The sequence below is a fragment of the Passer domesticus genome, chromosome 26 (assembly GCF_036417665.1).
Source record: "Passer domesticus isolate bPasDom1 chromosome 26, bPasDom1.hap1, whole genome shotgun sequence".
Taxonomy (NCBI): Eukaryota; Metazoa; Chordata; class Aves; order Passeriformes; family Passeridae; genus Passer; species Passer domesticus.
Window position 1 is genome coordinate 217,681 of NC_087499.1, and position 17,161 is coordinate 234,841.

Genomic DNA, 17,161 nt, shown 5'->3' on the forward strand with positions numbered 1-17,161 from the left:
GCAAACTGACATCAGGAACCTGGCCTGGTGAGTTTTGCTTCTCAGGGGAAAGGGCATCGTTCGTGTCCAGGGCCCGGTGGCCCGGAGTGGCCGGCTGCCTGCTGAAATTCCGCATGCTTCAGGATATCTCCCAGATGCAAGGTGCCCCCACAGGCAACTGTGTCTGGTTTGACAGTGCCAAGTGCCTCCTGCAAACTGACATCAGGAACCTGGCCTGGTGAGTTTTGTTTCTCAGGGGAAAGGGCATGGTTCGTGTCCAGGGCCCGGTGGCCCGGAGTGGCCGGCTGCCTGCTGATATTCCGCATGGTTCAGGATATCTCCCAGATGCAAGGTGCCCCCACAGGCAACTGTGTCTGGTTTGACAGTGCCAAGTGCCTCCTGCAAACTGACATCAGGAACCTGGCCTGGTGAGTTTTGCTTCTCAGGGGAAAGGGCATCGTTCGTGTCCAGGGCCCGGTGGCCCGGAGTGGCCGGCTGCCTGCTGAAATTCCGCATGCTTCAGGATATCTCCCAGATGCAAGGTGCCCCCACAGGCAACTGTGTCTGGTTTGACAGTGCCAAGTGCCTCCTGCAAACTGACATCAGGAACCTGGCCTGGTGAGTTTTATTTCTCAGGGGAAAGGGCATCGTTTGTGTCCAGGGCCCGGTGGCCCGGAGTGGCCGGCTGCCTGCTGAAATTCCGCATGGTTCAGGATATCTCCCAGATGCAAGGTGCCCCCACAGGCAACTGTGTCTGGTTTGAGAGTGCCAAGTGCCTCCTGCAAACTGACATCAGGAACCTGGCCTGGTGAGTTTTGTTTCTCGGGGCAGAGGCCATCGTTTGTGTCCAGGGCCCGGTGGCCCGGAGTGGCCGGCTGCCTGCTGAAATTCCGCGTGCTTCAGGATATCTCCCAGATGCAAGGTGCCCCCACAGGCAACTGTGTCTGGTTTGACAGTGCGAAGTGCCTCCTGCAAACTGACATCAGGAACCTGGCCTGGTGAGTTTTGTTTCTCAGGGGAAATGGCATCGTTCGTGTCCAGGGCCCGGTGGCCCGGAGTGGCCGGCTGCCTGCTGAAATTCCGCATGCTTCAGGATATCTCCCAGATGCAAGGTGCCCCCACAGGCAACTGTGTCTGGTTTGACAGTGCCAAGTGCCTCCTGCAAACTGACATCAGGAACCTGGCCTGGTGAGTTTTGTTTCTCAGGGGAAAGGCCATCGTTCGTGTCCAGGGCCCGGTGGCCCGGAGTGGCCGGCTGCCTGCTGAAATTCCGCATGCTTCAGGATATCTCCCAGATGCAAGGTGCCCCCACAGGCAACTGTGTCTGGTTTGAGAGTGCCAAGTGCCTCCTGCAAACTGACATCAGGAACCTGGCCTGGTGAGTTTTGTTTCTCAGGGGAAAGGGCATCGTTCGTGTCCAGGGCCCGGTGGCCCGGAGTGGCCGGCTGCCTGCTGAAATTCCGTATGCTTCAGGATACCTCCCAGATGCAAGGTGCCCCCACAGGCAACTGTGTCTGGTTTGAGAGTGCCAAGTGCCTCCTGCAAACTGACATCAGGAACCTGGCCTGGTGAGTTTTGTTTCTCAGGGGAAAGGGCATCGTTCCTGTCCAGGGCCCGGTGGCCCGGAGTGGCCGGCTGCCCGCTGAAATTCCGCATGCTTCAGGATATCTCCCAAATGCAAGGTGCCCCCACAGGCAACTGTGTCTGGTTTGAGAGTGCCAAGTGCCTCCTGCAAACTGACATCAGGAACCTGGCCTGGTGAGTTTTGTTTCTCAGGGGAAAGGGCATGGTTCGTGTCCAGGGCCCGGTGGCCCGGAGTGGCCGGCTGCCTGCTGAAATTCCGCATGCTTCAGGATATCTCCCAGATGCAAGGTGCCCCCACAGGCAACTGTGTCTGGTTTGACTGTGCCAAGTGCCTCCTGCAAACTGACATCAGGAACCTGGCCTGGTGAGTTTTGTTTCTCAGGGGAAAGGCCATCGTTTGTGTCCAGGGCCCGGTGGCCCGGAGTGGCCGGCTGCCCGCTGAAATTCCGCATGCTTCAGGATATCTCCCAAATGCAAGGTGCCCCCACAGGCAACTGTGTCTGGTTTGACAGTGCCAAGTGCCTCCTACAAACTGACATCAGGAACCTGGCCTGGTGAGTTTTGTTTCTCAGGGCAAAGGCCATCGTTTGTGTCCAGGGCTCAGTGGCCCGGAGTGGCCGGCTGCCTGCTGAAATTCCGCATGCTTCAGGATATCTCCCAGATGCAAGGTGCCCCCAGAGGCAACTGTGTCTGGTTTGACAGTGCCAAGTGCCTCCTGCAAACTGACATCAGGAACCTGGCCTGGTGAGCTTTGTTTCTCAGGGGAAAGGGCATCGTTCGTGTCCAGGGCTCGGTGGCCCGGAGTGGCCGGCTGCCTGCTGAAATTCCGCATGCTTCAGGATATCTCCCAGATGCAAGGTGCCCCCACAGGCAACTGTGTCTGGTTTGACAGTGCCAAGTGCCTCCTGCAAACTGACATCAGGAACCTGGCCTGGTGAGATTTATTTCTCAGGGGAAAGGGCATCGTTTGTGTCCAGGGCCCGGTGGCCCGGAGTGGCCGGCTGCCTGCTGAAATTCCGCATGGTTCAGGATATCTCCCAGATGCAAGGTGCCCCCACAGGCAACTGTGTCTGGTTTGAGAGTGCCAAGTGCCTCCTGCAAACTGACATCAGGAACCTGGCCTGGTGAGTTTTGTTTCTCAGGGGAAAGGGCATCGTTCGTGTCCAGGGCTCGGTGGCCCGGAGTGGCCGGCTGCCTGCTGAAATTCCGCGTGCTTCAGGATATCTCCCAGATGCAAGGTGCCCCCACAGGCAACTGTGTCTGGTTTGACAGTGCCAAGTGCCTCCTGCAAACTGACATCAGGAACCTGGCCTGGTGAGTTTTATATCTCAGGGGAAAGGGCATCGTTTGTGTCCAGGGCCCGGTGGCCCGGAGTGGCCGGCTGCCTGCTGAAATTCCGCATGGTTCAGGATATCTCCCAGATGCAAGGTGCCCCCACAGGCAACTGTGTCTGGTTTGAGAGTGCCAAGTGCCTCCTGCAAACTGACATCAGGAACCTGGCCTGGTGAGTTTTGTTTCTCAGGGGAAAGGCCATAGTTTGAGTCCAGGGCCCGGTGGCCCGGAGTGGCCGGCTGCCTGCTGATATTCCGCATGGTTCAGGATATCTCCCAGATGCAAGGTGCCCCCACAGGCAACTGTGTCTGGTTTGACAGTGCCAAGTGCCTCCTGCAAACTGACATCAGGAACCTGGCCTGGTGAGTTTTGCTTCTCAGGGGAAAGGGCATGGTTCGTGTCCAGGGCCCGGTGGCCCGGAGTGGCCGGCTGCCTGCTGAAATTCCGCATGCTTCAGGATATCTCCCAGATGCAAGGTGCCCCCACAGGCAACTGTGTCTGGTTTGAGAGTGCCAAGTGCCTCCTGCAAACTGACATCAGGAACCTGGCCTGGTGAGTTTTGTTTCTCAGGGGAAAGGCCATCGTTCCTGTCCAGGTCCCGGTGGCCTGGAGTGGCCGGCTGCCTGCTGAAATTCCGCATGCTTCAGGATACCTCCCAGATGCAAGGAGCACCCACAGGCAACTGTGTCTGGTTTGACAGTGCCAAGTGCCTCCTGCAAACTGACATCAGGAACCTGGCCTGGTGAGTTTTGTTTCTCAGGGGAAAGGCCATCGTTTGTGTCCAGGGCCCGGTGGCCCGGAGTGGCCAGCTGCCTGCTGAAATTCCGCATGCTTCAGGATATCTCCCAGATGCAAGGTGCCCCCACAGGCAACTGTGTCTGGTTTGACAGTGCCAAGTGCCTCCTGCAAACTGACATCAGGAACCTGGCCTGGTGAGTTTTGTTTCTCAGGGGAAAGGGCATCGTTCGTGTCCAGGGCTCGGTGGCCCGGAGTGGCCGGCTGCCTGCTGAAATTCCGCATGGTTCAGGATATCTCCCAGATGCAAGGTGCCCCCACAGGCAACTGTGTCTGGTTTGACAGTGCCAAGTGCCTCCTGCAAACTGACATCAGGAACCTGGCCTGGTGAGTTTTTTTTCTCAGGGGAAAGGGCATGGTTCGTGTCCAGGGCCCGGTGGCCCGGAGTGGCCGGCTGCCTGCTGAAATTCCGTATGCTTCAGGATACCTCCCAGATGCAAGGTGCCCCCACAGGCAACTGTGTCTGGTTTGACAGTGCCAAGTGCCTCCTGCAAACTGACATCAGGAACCTGGCCTGGTGAGTTTTGTTTCTCAGGGGAAAGGGCATCGTTCGTGTCCAGGGCCCGGTGGCCCGGAGTGGCCGGCTGCCTGCTGAAATTCCGCATGGTTCAGGATATCTCCCAGATGCAAGGTGCCCCCATAGGCAACTGTGTCTGGTTTGACAGTGCCAAGTGCCTCCTGCAAACTGACATCAGGAACCTGGCCTGGTGAGTTTTGTTTCTCAGGGGAAAGGCCATAGTTTGAGTCCAGGGCCCGGTGGCCCGGAGTGGCCGGCTGCCTGCTGATATTCCGCATGGTTCAGGATATCTCCCAGATGCAAGGTGCCCCCACAGGCAACTGTGTCTGGTTTGACAGTGCCAAGTGCCTCCTGCAAACTGACATCAGGAACCTGGCCTGGTGAGTTTTGCTTCTCAGGGGAAAGGGCATCGTTCGTGTCCAGGGCCCGGTGGCCCGGAGTGGCCGGCTGCCTGCTGAAATTCCGCATGCTTCAGGATATCTCCCAGATGCAAGGTGCCCCCACAGGCAACTGTGTCTGGTTTGACAGTGCCAAGTGCCTCCTGCAAACTGACATCAGGAACCTGGCCTGGTGAGTTTTGTTTCTCAGGGGAAAGGGCATGGTTCGTGTCCAGGGCCCGGTGGCCCGGAGTGGCCGGCTGCCTGCTGATATTCCGCATGGTTCAGGATATCTCCCAGATGCAAGGTGCCCCCACAGGCAACTGTGTCTGGTTTGACAGTGCCAAGTGCCTCCTGCAAACTGACATCAGGAACCTGGCCTGGTGAGTTTTGCTTCTCAGGGGAAAGGGCATCGTTCGTGTCCAGGGCCCGGTGGCCCGGAGTGGCCGGCTGCCTGCTGAAATTCCGCATGCTTCAGGATATCTCCCAGATGCAAGGTGCCCCCACAGGCAACTGTGTCTGGTTTGACAGTGCCAAGTGCCTCCTGCAAACTGACATCAGGAACCTGGCCTGGTGAGTTTTGTTTCTCAGGGGAAAGGCCATCGTTCTTGTGCAGGACCCGGTGGCCCGGAGTGGCCGGCTGCCTGCTGAAATTCCGTATGCTTCAGGATACCTCCCAGATGCAAGGTGCCCCCACAGGCAACTGTGTCTGGTTTGAGAGTGCCAAGTGCCTCCTGCAAACTGACATCAGGAACCTGGCCTGGTGAGTTTTGTTTCTCAGGGGAAAGGGCATGGTTCGTGTCCAGGGCCCGGTGGCCCGGAGTGGCCGGCTGCCTGCTGAAATTCCGCATGCTTCAGGATATCTCCCAGATGCAAGGTGCCCCCACAGGCAACTGTGTCTGGTTTGACAGTGCCACGTGCCTCCTGCAAACTGACATCAGGAACCTGGCCTGGTGAGTTTTGTTTCTCAGGGGAAAGGGCATGGTTCGTGTCCAGGGCCCGGTGGCCCGGAGTGGCCGGCTGCCCGCTGAAATTCCGCATGCTTCAGGATATCTCCCAAATGCAAGGTGCCCCCACAGGCAACTGTGTCTGGTTTGAGAGTGCCAAGTGCCTCCTGCAAACTGACATCAGGAACCTGGCCTGGTGAGTTTTGTTTCTCAGGGCAAAGGCCATCGTTTGTGTCCAGGGCTCAGTGGCCCGGAGTGGCCGGCTGCCTGCTGAAATTCCGCATGCTTCAGGATATCTCCCAGATGCAAGGTGCCCCCACAGGCAACTGTGTCTGGTTTGAGAGTGCCAAGTGCCTCCTGCAAACTGACATCAGGAACCTGGCCTGGTGAGTTTTGTTTCTCAGGGGAAAGGGCATCGTTCGTGTCCAGGGCTCGGTGGCCCGGAGTGGCCGGCTGCCTGCTGAAATTCCGCGTGCTTCAGGATATCTCCCAGATGCAAGGTGCCCCCACAGGCAACTGTGTCTGGTTTGACAGTGCCAAGTGCCTCCTGCAAACTGACATCAGGAACCTGGCCTGGTGAGTTTTATATCTCAGGGGAAAGGGCATCGTTTGTGTCCAGGGCCCGGTGGCCCGGAGTGGCCGGCTGCCTGCTGAAATTCCGCATGGTTCAGGATATCTCCCAGATGCAAGGTGCCCCCACAGGCAACTGTGTCTGGTTTGAGAGTGCCAAGTGCCTCCTGCAAACTGACATCAGGAACCTGGCCTGGTGAGTTTTGTTTCTCAGGGGAAAGGCCATAGTTTGAGTCCAGGGCCCGGTGGCCCGGAGTGGCCGGCTGCCTGCTGATATTCCGCATGGTTCAGGATATCTCCCAGATGCAAGGTGCCCCCACAGGCAACTGTGTCTGGTTTGACAGTGCCAAGTGCCTCCTGCAAACTGACATCAGGAACCTGGCCTGGTGAGTTTTGCTTCTCAGGGGAAAGGGCATGGTTCGTGTCCAGGGCCCGGTGGCCCGGAGTGGCCGGCTGCCTGCTGAAATTCCGCATGCTTCAGGATATCTCCCAGATGCAAGGTGCCCCCACAGGCAACTGTGTCTGGTTTGAGAGTGCCAAGTGCCTCCTGCAAACTGACATCAGGAACCTGGCCTGGTGAGTTTTGTTTCTCAGGGGAAAGGCCATCGTTCCTGTCCAGGTCCCGGTGGCCTGGAGTGGCCGGCTGCCTGCTGAAATTCCGCATGCTTCAGGATACCTCCCAGATGCAAGGAGCACCCACAGGCAACTGTGTCTGGTTTGACAGTGCCAAGTGCCTCCTGCAAACTGACATCAGGAACCTGGCCTGGTGAGTTTTGTTTCTCAGGGGAAAGGCCATCGTTTGTGTCCAGGGCCCGGTGGCCCGGAGTGGCCGGCTGCCTGCTGAAATTCCGCATGCTTCAGGATATCTCCCAGATGCAAGGTGCCCCCACAGGCAACTGTGTCTGGTTTGACAGTGCCAAGTGCCTCCTGCAAACTGACATCAGGAACCTGGCCTGGTGAGTTTTGTTTCTCAGGGGAAAGGGCATCGTTCGTGTCCAGGGCTCGGTGGCCCGGAGTGGCCGGCTGCCTGCTGAAATTCCGCATGGTTCAGGATATCTCCCAGATGCAAGGTGCCCCCACAGGCAACTGTGTCTGGTTTGACAGTGCCAAGTGCCTCCTGCAAACTGACATCAGGAACCTGGCCTGGTGAGTTTTTTTTCTCAGGGGAAAGGGCATGGTTCGTGTCCAGGGCCCGGTGGCCCGGAGTGGCCGGCTGCCTGCTGAAATTCCGTATGCTTCAGGATACCTCCCAGATGCAAGGTGCCCCCACAGGCAACTGTGTCTGGTTTGACAGTGCCAAGTGCCTCCTGCAAACTGACATCAGGAACCTGGCCTGGTGAGTTTTGTTTCTCAGGGGAAAGGGCATCGTTCGTGTCCAGGGCCCGGTGGCCCGGAGTGGCCGGCTGCCTGCTGAAATTCCGCATGGTTCAGGATATCTCCCAGATGCAAGGTGCCCCCATAGGCAACTGTGTCTGGTTTGACAGTGCCAAGTGCCTCCTGCAAACTGACATCAGGAACCTGGCCTGGTGAGTTTTGTTTCTCAGGGGAAAGGCCATAGTTTGAGTCCAGGGCCCGGTGGCCCGGAGTGGCCGGCTGCCTGCTGATATTCCGCATGGTTCAGGATATCTCCCAGATGCAAGGTGCCCCCACAGGCAACTGTGTCTGGTTTGACAGTGCCAAGTGCCTCCTGCAAACTGACATCAGGAACCTGGCCTGGTGAGTTTTGCTTCTCAGGGGAAAGGGCATCGTTCGTGTCCAGGGCCCGGTGGCCCGGAGTGGCCGGCTGCCTGCTGAAATTCCGCATGCTTCAGGATATCTCCCAGATGCAAGGTGCCCCCACAGGCAACTGTGTCTGGTTTGAGAGTGCCAAGTGCCTCCTGCAAACTGACATCAGGAACCTGGCCTGGTGAGTTTTGTTTCTCAGGGGAAAGGGCATGGTTCGTGTCCAGGGCCCGGTGGCCCGGAGTGGCCGGCTGCCTGCTGATATTCCGCATGGTTCAGGATATCTCCCAGATGCAAGGTGCCCCCACAGGCAACTGTGTCTGGTTTGACAGTGCCAAGTGCCTCCTGCAAACTGACATCAGGAACCTGGCCTGGTGAGTTTTGCTTCTCAGGGGAAAGGGCATCGTTCGTGTCCAGGGCCCGGTGGCCCGGAGTGGCCGGCTGCCTGCTGAAATTCCGCATGCTTCAGGATATCTCCCAGATGCAAGGTGCCCCCACAGGCAACTGTGTCTGGTTTGACAGTGCCAAGTGCCTCCTGCAAACTGACATCAGGAACCTGGCCTGGTGAGTTTTGTTTCTCAGGGGAAAGGCCATCGTTCTTGTGCAGGACCCGGTGGCCCGGAGTGGCCGGCTGCCTGCTGAAATTCCGTATGCTTCAGGATACCTCCCAGATGCAAGGTGCCCCCACAGGCAACTGTGTCTGGTTTGAGAGTGCCAAGTGCCTCCTGCAAACTGACATCAGGAACCTGGCCTGGTGAGTTTTGTTTCTCAGGGGAAAGGGCATGGTTCGTGTCCAGGGCCCGGTGGCCCGGAGTGGCCGGCTGCCTGCTGAAATTCCGCATGCTTCAGGATATCTCCCAGATGCAAGGTGCCCCCACAGGCAACTGTGTCTGGTTTGACAGTGCCACGTGCCTCCTGCAAACTGACATCAGGAACCTGGCCTGGTGAGTTTTGTTTCTCAGGGGAAAGGGCATGGTTCGTGTCCAGGGCCCGGTGGCCCGGAGTGGCCGGCTGCCCGCTGAAATTCCGCATGCTTCAGGATATCTCCCAAATGCAAGGTGCCCCCACAGGCAACTGTGTCTGGTTTGAGAGTGCCAAGTGCCTCCTGCAAACTGACATCAGGAACCTGGCCTGGTGAGTTTTGTTTCTCAGGGCAAAGGCCATCGTTTGTGTCCAGGGCTCAGTGGCCCGGAGTGGCCGGCTGCCTGCTGAAATTCCGCATGGTTCAGGATATCTCCCAGATGCAAGGTGCCCCCAGAGGCAACTGTGTCTGGTTTGACAGTGCCAAGTGCCTCCTGCAAACTGACATCAGGAACCTGGCCTGGTGAGCTTTGTTTCTCAGGGGAAAGGGCATCGTTCGTGTCCAGGGCTCGGTGGCCCGGAGTGGCCGGCTGCCTGCTGAAATTCCGCATGGTTCAGGATATCTCCCAGATGCAAGGTGCCCCCACAGGCAACTGTGTCTGGTTTGACAGTGCCAAGTGCCTCCTGCAAACTGACATCAGGAACCTGGCCTGGTGAGTTTTGTTTCTCAGGGGAAAGGGCATCGTTTGTGTCCAGGGCCCGGTGGCCCGGAGTGGCCGGCTGCCTGCTGAAATTCCGCATGGTTCAGGATATCTCCCAGATGCAAGGTGCCCCCACAGGCAACTGTGTCTGGTTGGAGAGTGCCAAGTGCCTCCTGCAAACTGACATCAGGAACCTGGCCTGGTGAGTTTTGTTTCTCAGGGGAAAGGGCATCGTTCGTGTCCAGGGCCCGGTGGCCCGGAGTGGCCGGCTGCCTGCTGAAATTCCGCATGGTTCAGGATATCTCCCAGATGCAAGGTGCCCCCATAGGCAACTGTGTCTGGTTTGAGAGTGCCAAGTGCCTCCTGCAAACTGACATCAGGAACCTGGCCTGGTGAGTTTTGTTTCTCAGGGGAAAGGCCATAGTTTGAGTCCAGGGCCCGGTGGCCCGGAGTGGCCGGCTGCCTGCTGATATTCCGCATGGTTCAGGATATCTCCCAGATGCAAGGTGCCCCCACAGGCAACTGTGTCTGGTTTGACAGTGCCAAGTGCCTCCTGCAAACTGACATCAGGAACCTGGCCTGGTGAGTTTTGCTTCTCAGGGGAAAGGGCATCGTTCGTGTCCAGGGCCCGGTGGCCCGGAGTGGCCGGCTGCCTGCTGAAATTCCGCATGCTTCAGGATATCTCCCAGATGCAAGGTGCCCCCACAGGCAACTGTGTCTGGTTTGACAGTGCCAAGTGCCTCCTGCAAACTGACATCAGGAACCTGGCCTGGTGAGTTTTGTTTCTCAGGGGAAAGGCCATCGTTCTTGTGCAGGACCCGGTGGCCCGGAGTGGCCGGCTGCCTGCTGAAATTCCGTATGCTTCAGGATACCTCCCAGATTCAAGGTGCCCCCACAGGCAACTGTGTCTGGTTTGAGAGTGCCAAGTGCCTCCTGCAAACTGACATCAGGAACCTGGCCTGGTGAGTTTTGTTTCTCAGGGGAAAGGCCATCGTTCGTGTCCAGGGCCCGGTGGCCCGGAATGGCCGGCTGCCCGCTGAAATTCCGCATGCTTCAGGATATCTCCCAGATGCAAGGTGCCCCCACAGGCAACTGTGTCTGGTTTGACAGTGCCAAGTGCCTCCTGCAAACTGACATCAGGAACCTGGCCTGGTGAGTTTTGTTTCTCAGGGGAAAGGGCATGGTTCGTGTCCAGGGCCCGGTGGCCCGGAGTGGCCGGCTGCCCGCTGAAATTCCGCATGCTTCAGGATATCTCCCAAATGCAAGGTGCCCCCACAGGCAACTGTGTCTGGTTTGAGAGTGCCAAGTGCCTCCTACAAACTGACATCAGGAACCTGGCCTGGTGAGTTTTGTTTCTCAGGGCAAAGGCCATCGTTTGTGTCCAGGGCTCAGTGGCCCGGAGTGGCCGGCTGCCTGCTGAAATTCCGCATGCTTCAGGATATCGCCCAGATGCAAGGTGCCCCCAGAGGCAACTGTGTCTGGTTTGACAGTGCCAAGTGCCTCCTGCAAACTGACATCAGGAACCTGGCCTGGTGAGCTTTGTTTCTCAGGGAAAGGGCATCGTTCGTGTCCAGGGCTCGGTGGCCCGGAGTGGCCGGCTGCCTGCTGAAATTCCGCATGGTTCAGGATATCTCCCAGATGCAAGGTGCCCCCACAGGCAACTGTGTCTGGTTTGACAGTGCCAAGTGCCTCCTGCAAACTGACATCAGGAACCTGGCCTGGTGAGTTTTATTTCTCAGGGGAAAGGGCATCGTTTGTGTCCAGGGCCCGGTGGCCCGGAGTGGCCGGCTGCCTGCTGAAATTCCGCGTGCTTCAGGATATCTCCCAGATGCAAGGTGCCCCCATAGGCAACTGTGTCTGGTTTGACAGTGCCAAGTGCCTCCTGCAAACTGACATCAGGAACCTGGCCTGGTGAGTTTTGTTTCTCAGGGGAAATGGCATCGTTCGTGTCCAGGGCCCGGTGGCCCGGAGTGGCCGGCTGCCTGCTGAAATTCCGCATGCTTCAGGATATCTCCCAGATGCAAGGTGCCCCCACAGGCAACTGTGTCTGGTTTGACAGTGCCAAGTGCCTCCTGCAAACTGACATCAGGAACCTGGCCTGGTGAGTTTTGTTTCTCAGGGGAAAGGCCATCGTTCGTGTCCAGGGCCCGGTGGCCCGGAGTGGCCGGCTGCCTGCTGAAATTCCGCATGCTTCAGGATATCTCCCAGATGCAAGGTGCCCCCACAGGCAACTGTGTCTGGTTTGAGAGTGCCAAGTGCCTCCTGCAAACTGACATCAGGAACCTGGCCTGGTGAGTTTTGTTTCTCAGGGGAAAGGGCATGGTTCGTGTCCAGGGCCCGGTGGCCCGGAGTGGCCGGCTGCCTGCTGAAATTCCGTATGCTTCAGGATACCTCCCAGATGCAAGGTGCCCCCACAGGCAACTGTGTCTGGTTTGTGAGTGCCAAGTGCCTCCTGCAAACTGACATCAGGAACCTGGCCTGGTGAGTTTTGTTTCTCAGGGGAAAGGGCATCGTTCCTGTCCAGGGCCCGGTGGCCCGGAGTGGCCGGCTGCCTGCTGAAATTCCGCATGCTTCAGGATATCTCCCAGATGCAAGGTGCCCCCACAGGCAACTGTGTCTGGTTTGAGAGTGCCAAGTGCCTCCTGCAAACTGACATCAGGAACCTGGCCTGGTGAGTTTTGTTTCTCAGGGGAAAGGGCATCGTTCGTGTCCAGGGCTCGGTGGCCCGGAGTGGCCGGCTGCCTGCTGAAATTCCGCGTGCTTCAGGATATCTCCCAGATGCAAGGTGCCCCCACAGGCAACTGTGTCTGGTTTGACAGTGCCAAGTGCCTCCTGCAAACTGACATCAGGAACCTGGCCTGGTGAGTTTTATTTCTCAGGGGAAAGGGCATCGTTTGTGTCCAGCGCCCGGTGGCCCGGAGTGGCCGGCTGCCTGCTGAAATTCCGCATGGTTCAGGATATCTCCCAGATGCAAGGTGCCCCCACAGGCAACTGTGTCTGGTTTGACAGTGCCAAGTGCCTCCTGCAAACTGACATCAGGAACCTGGCCTGGTGAGTTTTGTTTCTCGGGGCAGAGGCCATCGTTTGTGTCCAGGGCCCGGTGGCCCGGAGTGGCCGGCTGCCTGCTGAAATTCCGCGTGCTTCAGGATATCTCCCAGATGCAAGGTGCCCCCACAGGCAACTGTGTCTGGTTTGACAGTGCCAAGTGCCTCCTGCAAACTGACATCAGGAACCTGGCCTGGTGAGTTTTGTTTCTCAGGGGAAAGGGCATGGTTCGTGTCCAGGGCCCGGTGGCCCGGAGTGGCCGGCTGCCTGCTGAAATTCCGCATGGTTCAGGATATCTCCCAGATGCAAGGTGCCCCCACAGGCAACTGTGTCTGGTTTGACAGTGCCAAGTGCCTCCTGCAAACTGACATCAGGAACCTGGCCTGGTGAGTTTTGTTTCTCAGGGGAAAGGCCATCGTTCCTGTCCAGGGCCCGGTGGCCCGGAGTGGCCGGCTGCCTGCTGAAATTCCGCATGGTTCAGGATATCTCCCAGATGCAAGGAGCACCAACAGGCAACTGTGTCTGGTTTGAGAGTGCCAAGTGCCTCCTGCAAACTGACATCAGGAACCTGGCCTGGTGAGTTTTGTTTCTCAGGGGAAAGGCCATCGTTTGTGTCCAGGGCCCGGTGGCCAGGAGTGGCCGGCTGCCTGGTGAAATTCCACATGGTTCAGGATATCTCCCAGATGCAAGGTGCCCCCACAGGCAACTGTGTCTGGTTTGACAGTGCCAAGTGCCTCCTGCAAACTGACATCAGGAACCTGGCCTGGTGAGTTTTTTTTCTCAGGGGAAAGGGCATGGTTCGTGTCCAGGGCCCGGTGGCCCGGAGTGGCCGGCTGCCTGCTGAAATTCCGTATGCTTCAGGATACCTCCCAGATGCAAGGTGCCCCCACAGGCAACTGTGTCTGGTTTGACAGTGCCAAGTGCCTCCTGCAAACTGACATCAGGAACCTGGCCTGGTGAGTTTTGTTTCTCAGGGGAAAGGGCATCGTTCGTGTCCAGGGCCCGGTGGCCCGGAGTGGCCGGCTGCCTGCTGAAATTCCGCATGCTTCAGGATATCTCCCAGATGCAAGGTGCCCCCACAGGCAACTGTGTCTGGTTTGACAGTGCCAAGTGCCTCCTGCAAACTGACATCAGGAACCTGGCCTGGTGAGTTTTGTTTCTCAGGGGAAAGGCCATCGTTCCTGTCCAGGGCCCGGTGGCCCGGAGTGGCCGGCTGCCTGCTGATATTCCGCATGGTTCAGGATATCTCCCAGATGCAAGGTGCCCCCACAGGCAACTGTGTCTGGTTTGAGAGTGCCAAGTGCCTCCTGCAAACTGACATCAGGAACCTGGCCTGGTGAGTTTTGCTTCTCAGGGGAAAGGGCATCGTTCGTGTCCAGGGCTCAGTGGCCCGGAGTGGCCGGCTGCCTGCTGAAATTCCGCATGCTTCAGGATATCTCCCAGATGCAAGGTGCCCCCACAGGCAACTGTGTCTGGTTTGAGAGTGCCAAGTGCCTCCTGCAAACTGACATCAGGAACCTGGCCTGGTGAGTTTTGTTTCTCAGGGCAAAGGCCATCGTTTGTGTCCAGGGCTCAGTGGCCCGGAGTGGCCGGCTGCCTGCTGAAATTCCGCATGCTTCAGGATATCTCCCAGATGCAAGGTGCCCCCAGAGGCAACTGTGTCTGGTTTGACAGTGCCAAGTGCCTCCTGCAAACTGACATCAGGAACCTGGCCTGGTGAGCTTTGTTTCTCAGGGGAAAGGGCATCGTTCGTGTCCAGGGCTCGGTGGCCCGGAGTGGCCGGCTGCCTGCTGAAATTCCGCATGGTTCAGGATATCTCCCAGATGCAAGGTGCCCCCACAGGCAACTGTGTCTGGTTTGACAGTGCCAAGTGCCTCCTGCAAACTGACATCAGGAACCTGGCCTGGTGAGTTTTGTTTCTCAGGGGAAAGGGCATCGTTTGTGTCCAGGGCCCGGTGGCCCGGAGTGGCCGGCTGCCTGCTGAAATTCCGCATGGTTCAGGATATCTCCCAGATGCAAGGTGCCCCCACAGGCAACTGTGTCTGGTTTGAGAGTGCCAAGTGCCTCCTGCAAACTGACATCAGGAACCTGGCCTGGTGAGTTTTGTTTCTCAGGGGAAAGGGCATCGTTCGTGTCCAGGGCCCGGTGGCCCGGAGTGGCCGGCTGCCTGCTGAAATTCCGCATGGTTCAGGATATCTCCCAGATGCAAGGTGCCCCCATAGGCAACTGTGTCTGGTTTGAGAGTGCCAAGTGCCTCCTGCAAACTGACATCAGGAACCTGGCCTGGTGAGTTTTGTTTCTCAGGGGAAAGGCCATAGTTTGAGTCCAGGGCCCGGTGGCCCGGAGTGGCCGGCTGCCTGCTGATATTCCGCATGGTTCAGGATATCTCCCAGATGCAAGGTGCCCCCACAGGCAACTGTGTCTGGTTTGACAGTGCCAAGTGCCTCCTGCAAACTGACATCAGGAACCTGGCCTGGTGAGTTTTGCTTCTCAGGGGAAAGGGCATCGTTCGTGTCCAGGGCCCGGTGGCCCGGAGTGGCCGGCTGCCTGCTGAAATTCCGCATGCTTCAGGATATCTCCCAGATGCAAGGTGCCCCCACAGGCAACTGTGTCTGGTTTGAGAGTGCCAAGTGCCTCCTGCAAACTGACATCAGGAACCTGGCCTGGTGAGTTTTGTTTCTCAGGGGAAAGGCCATCGTTCTTGTGCAGGACCCGGTGGCCCGGAGTGGCCGGCTGCCTGCTGAAATTCCGCATGGTTCAGGATATCTCCCAGATGCAAGGTGCCCCCACAGGCAACTGTGTCTGGTTTGACAGTGCCAAGTGCCTCCTGCAAACTGACATCAGGAACCTGGCCTGGTGAGTTTTATTTCTCAGGGGAAAGGGCATCGTTTGTGTCCAGGGCCCGGTGGCCCGGAGTGGCCGGCTGCCTGCTGAAATTCCGCGTGCTTCAGGATATCTCCCAGATGCAAGGTGCCCCCATAGGCAACTGTGTCTGGTTTGACAGTGCCAAGTGCCTCCTGCAAACTGACATCAGGAACCTGGCCTGGTGAGTTTTGTTTCTCAGGGGAAATGGCATCGTTCGTGTCCAGGGCCCGGTGGCCCGGAGTGGCCGGCTGCCTGCTGAAATTCCGCATGCTTCAGGATATCTCCCAGATGCAAGGTGCCCCCACAGGCAACTGTGTCTGGTTTGACAGTGCCAAGTGCCTCCTGCAAACTGACATCAGGAACCTGGCCTGGTGAGTTTTGTTTCTCAGGGGAAAGGCCATCGTTCGTGTCCAGGGCCCGGTGGCCCGGAGTGGCCGGCTGCCTGCTGAAATTCCGCATGCTTCAGGATATCTCCCAGATGCAAGGTGCCCCCACAGGCAACTGTGTCTGGTTTGAGAGTGCCAAGTGCCTCCTGCAAACTGACATCAGGAACCTGGCCTGGTGAGTTTTGTTTCTCAGGGGAAAGGGCATGGTTCGTGTCCAGGGCCCGGTGGCCCGGAGTGGCCGGCTGCCTGCTGAAATTCCGTATGCTTCAGGATACCTCCCAGATGCAAGGTGCCCCCACAGGCAACTGTGTCTGGTTTGTGAGTGCCAAGTGCCTCCTGCAAACTGACATCAGGAACCTGGCCTGGTGAGTTTTGTTTCTCAGGGGAAAGGGCATCGTTCCTGTCCAGGGCCCGGTGGCCCGGAGTGGCCGGCTGCCTGCTGAAATTCCGCATGCTTCAGGATATCTCCCAGATGCAAGGTGCCCCCACAGGCAACTGTGTCTGGTTTGAGAGTGCCAAGTGCCTCCTGCAAACTGACATCAGGAACCTGGCCTGGTGAGTTTTGTTTCTCAGGGGAAAGGGCATCGTTCGTGTCCAGGGCTCGGTGGCCCGGAGTGGCCGGCTGCCTGCTGAAATTCCGCGTGCTTCAGGATATCTCCCAGATGCAAGGTGCCCCCACAGGCAACTGTGTCTGGTTTGACAGTGCCAAGTGCCTCCTGCAAACTGACATCAGGAACCTGGCCTGGTGAGTTTTATTTCTCAGGGGAAAGGGCATCGTTTGTGTCCAGCGCCCGGTGGCCCGGAGTGGCCGGCTGCCTGCTGAAATTGCGCATGGTTCAGGATATCTCCCAGATGCAAGGTGCCCCCACAGGCAACTGTGTCTGGTTTGACAGTGCCAAGTGCCTCCTGCAAACTGACATCAGGAACCTGGCCTGGTGAGTTTTGTTTCTCGGGGCAGAGGCCATCGTTTGTGTCCAGGGCCCGGTGGCCCGGAGTGGCCGGCTGCCTGCTGAAATTCCGCGTGCTTCAGGATATCTCCCAGATGCAAGGTGCCCCCACAGGCAACTGTGTCTGGTTTGACAGTGCCAAGTGCCTCCTGCAAACTGACATCAGGAACCTGGCCTGGTGAGTTTTGTTTCTCAGGGGAAAGGGCATGGTTCGTGTCCAGGGCCCGGTGGCCCGGAGTGGCCGGCTGCCTGCTGAAATTCCGCATGGTTCAGGATATCTCCCAGATGCAAGGTGCCCCCACAGGCAACTGTGTCTGGTTTGACAGTGCCAAGTGCCTCCTGCAAACTGACATCAGGAACCTGGCCTGGTGAGTTTTGTTTCTCAGGGGAAAGGCCATCGTTCCTGTCCAGGGCCCGGTGGCCCGGAGTGGCCGGCTGCCTGCTGAAATTCCGCATGGTTCAGGATATCTCCCAGATGCAAGGAGCACCAACAGGCAACTGTGTCTGGTTTGAGAGTGCCAAGTGCCTCCTGCAAACTGACATCAGGAACCTGGCCTGGTGAGTTTTGTTTCTCAGGGGAAAGGCCATCGTTT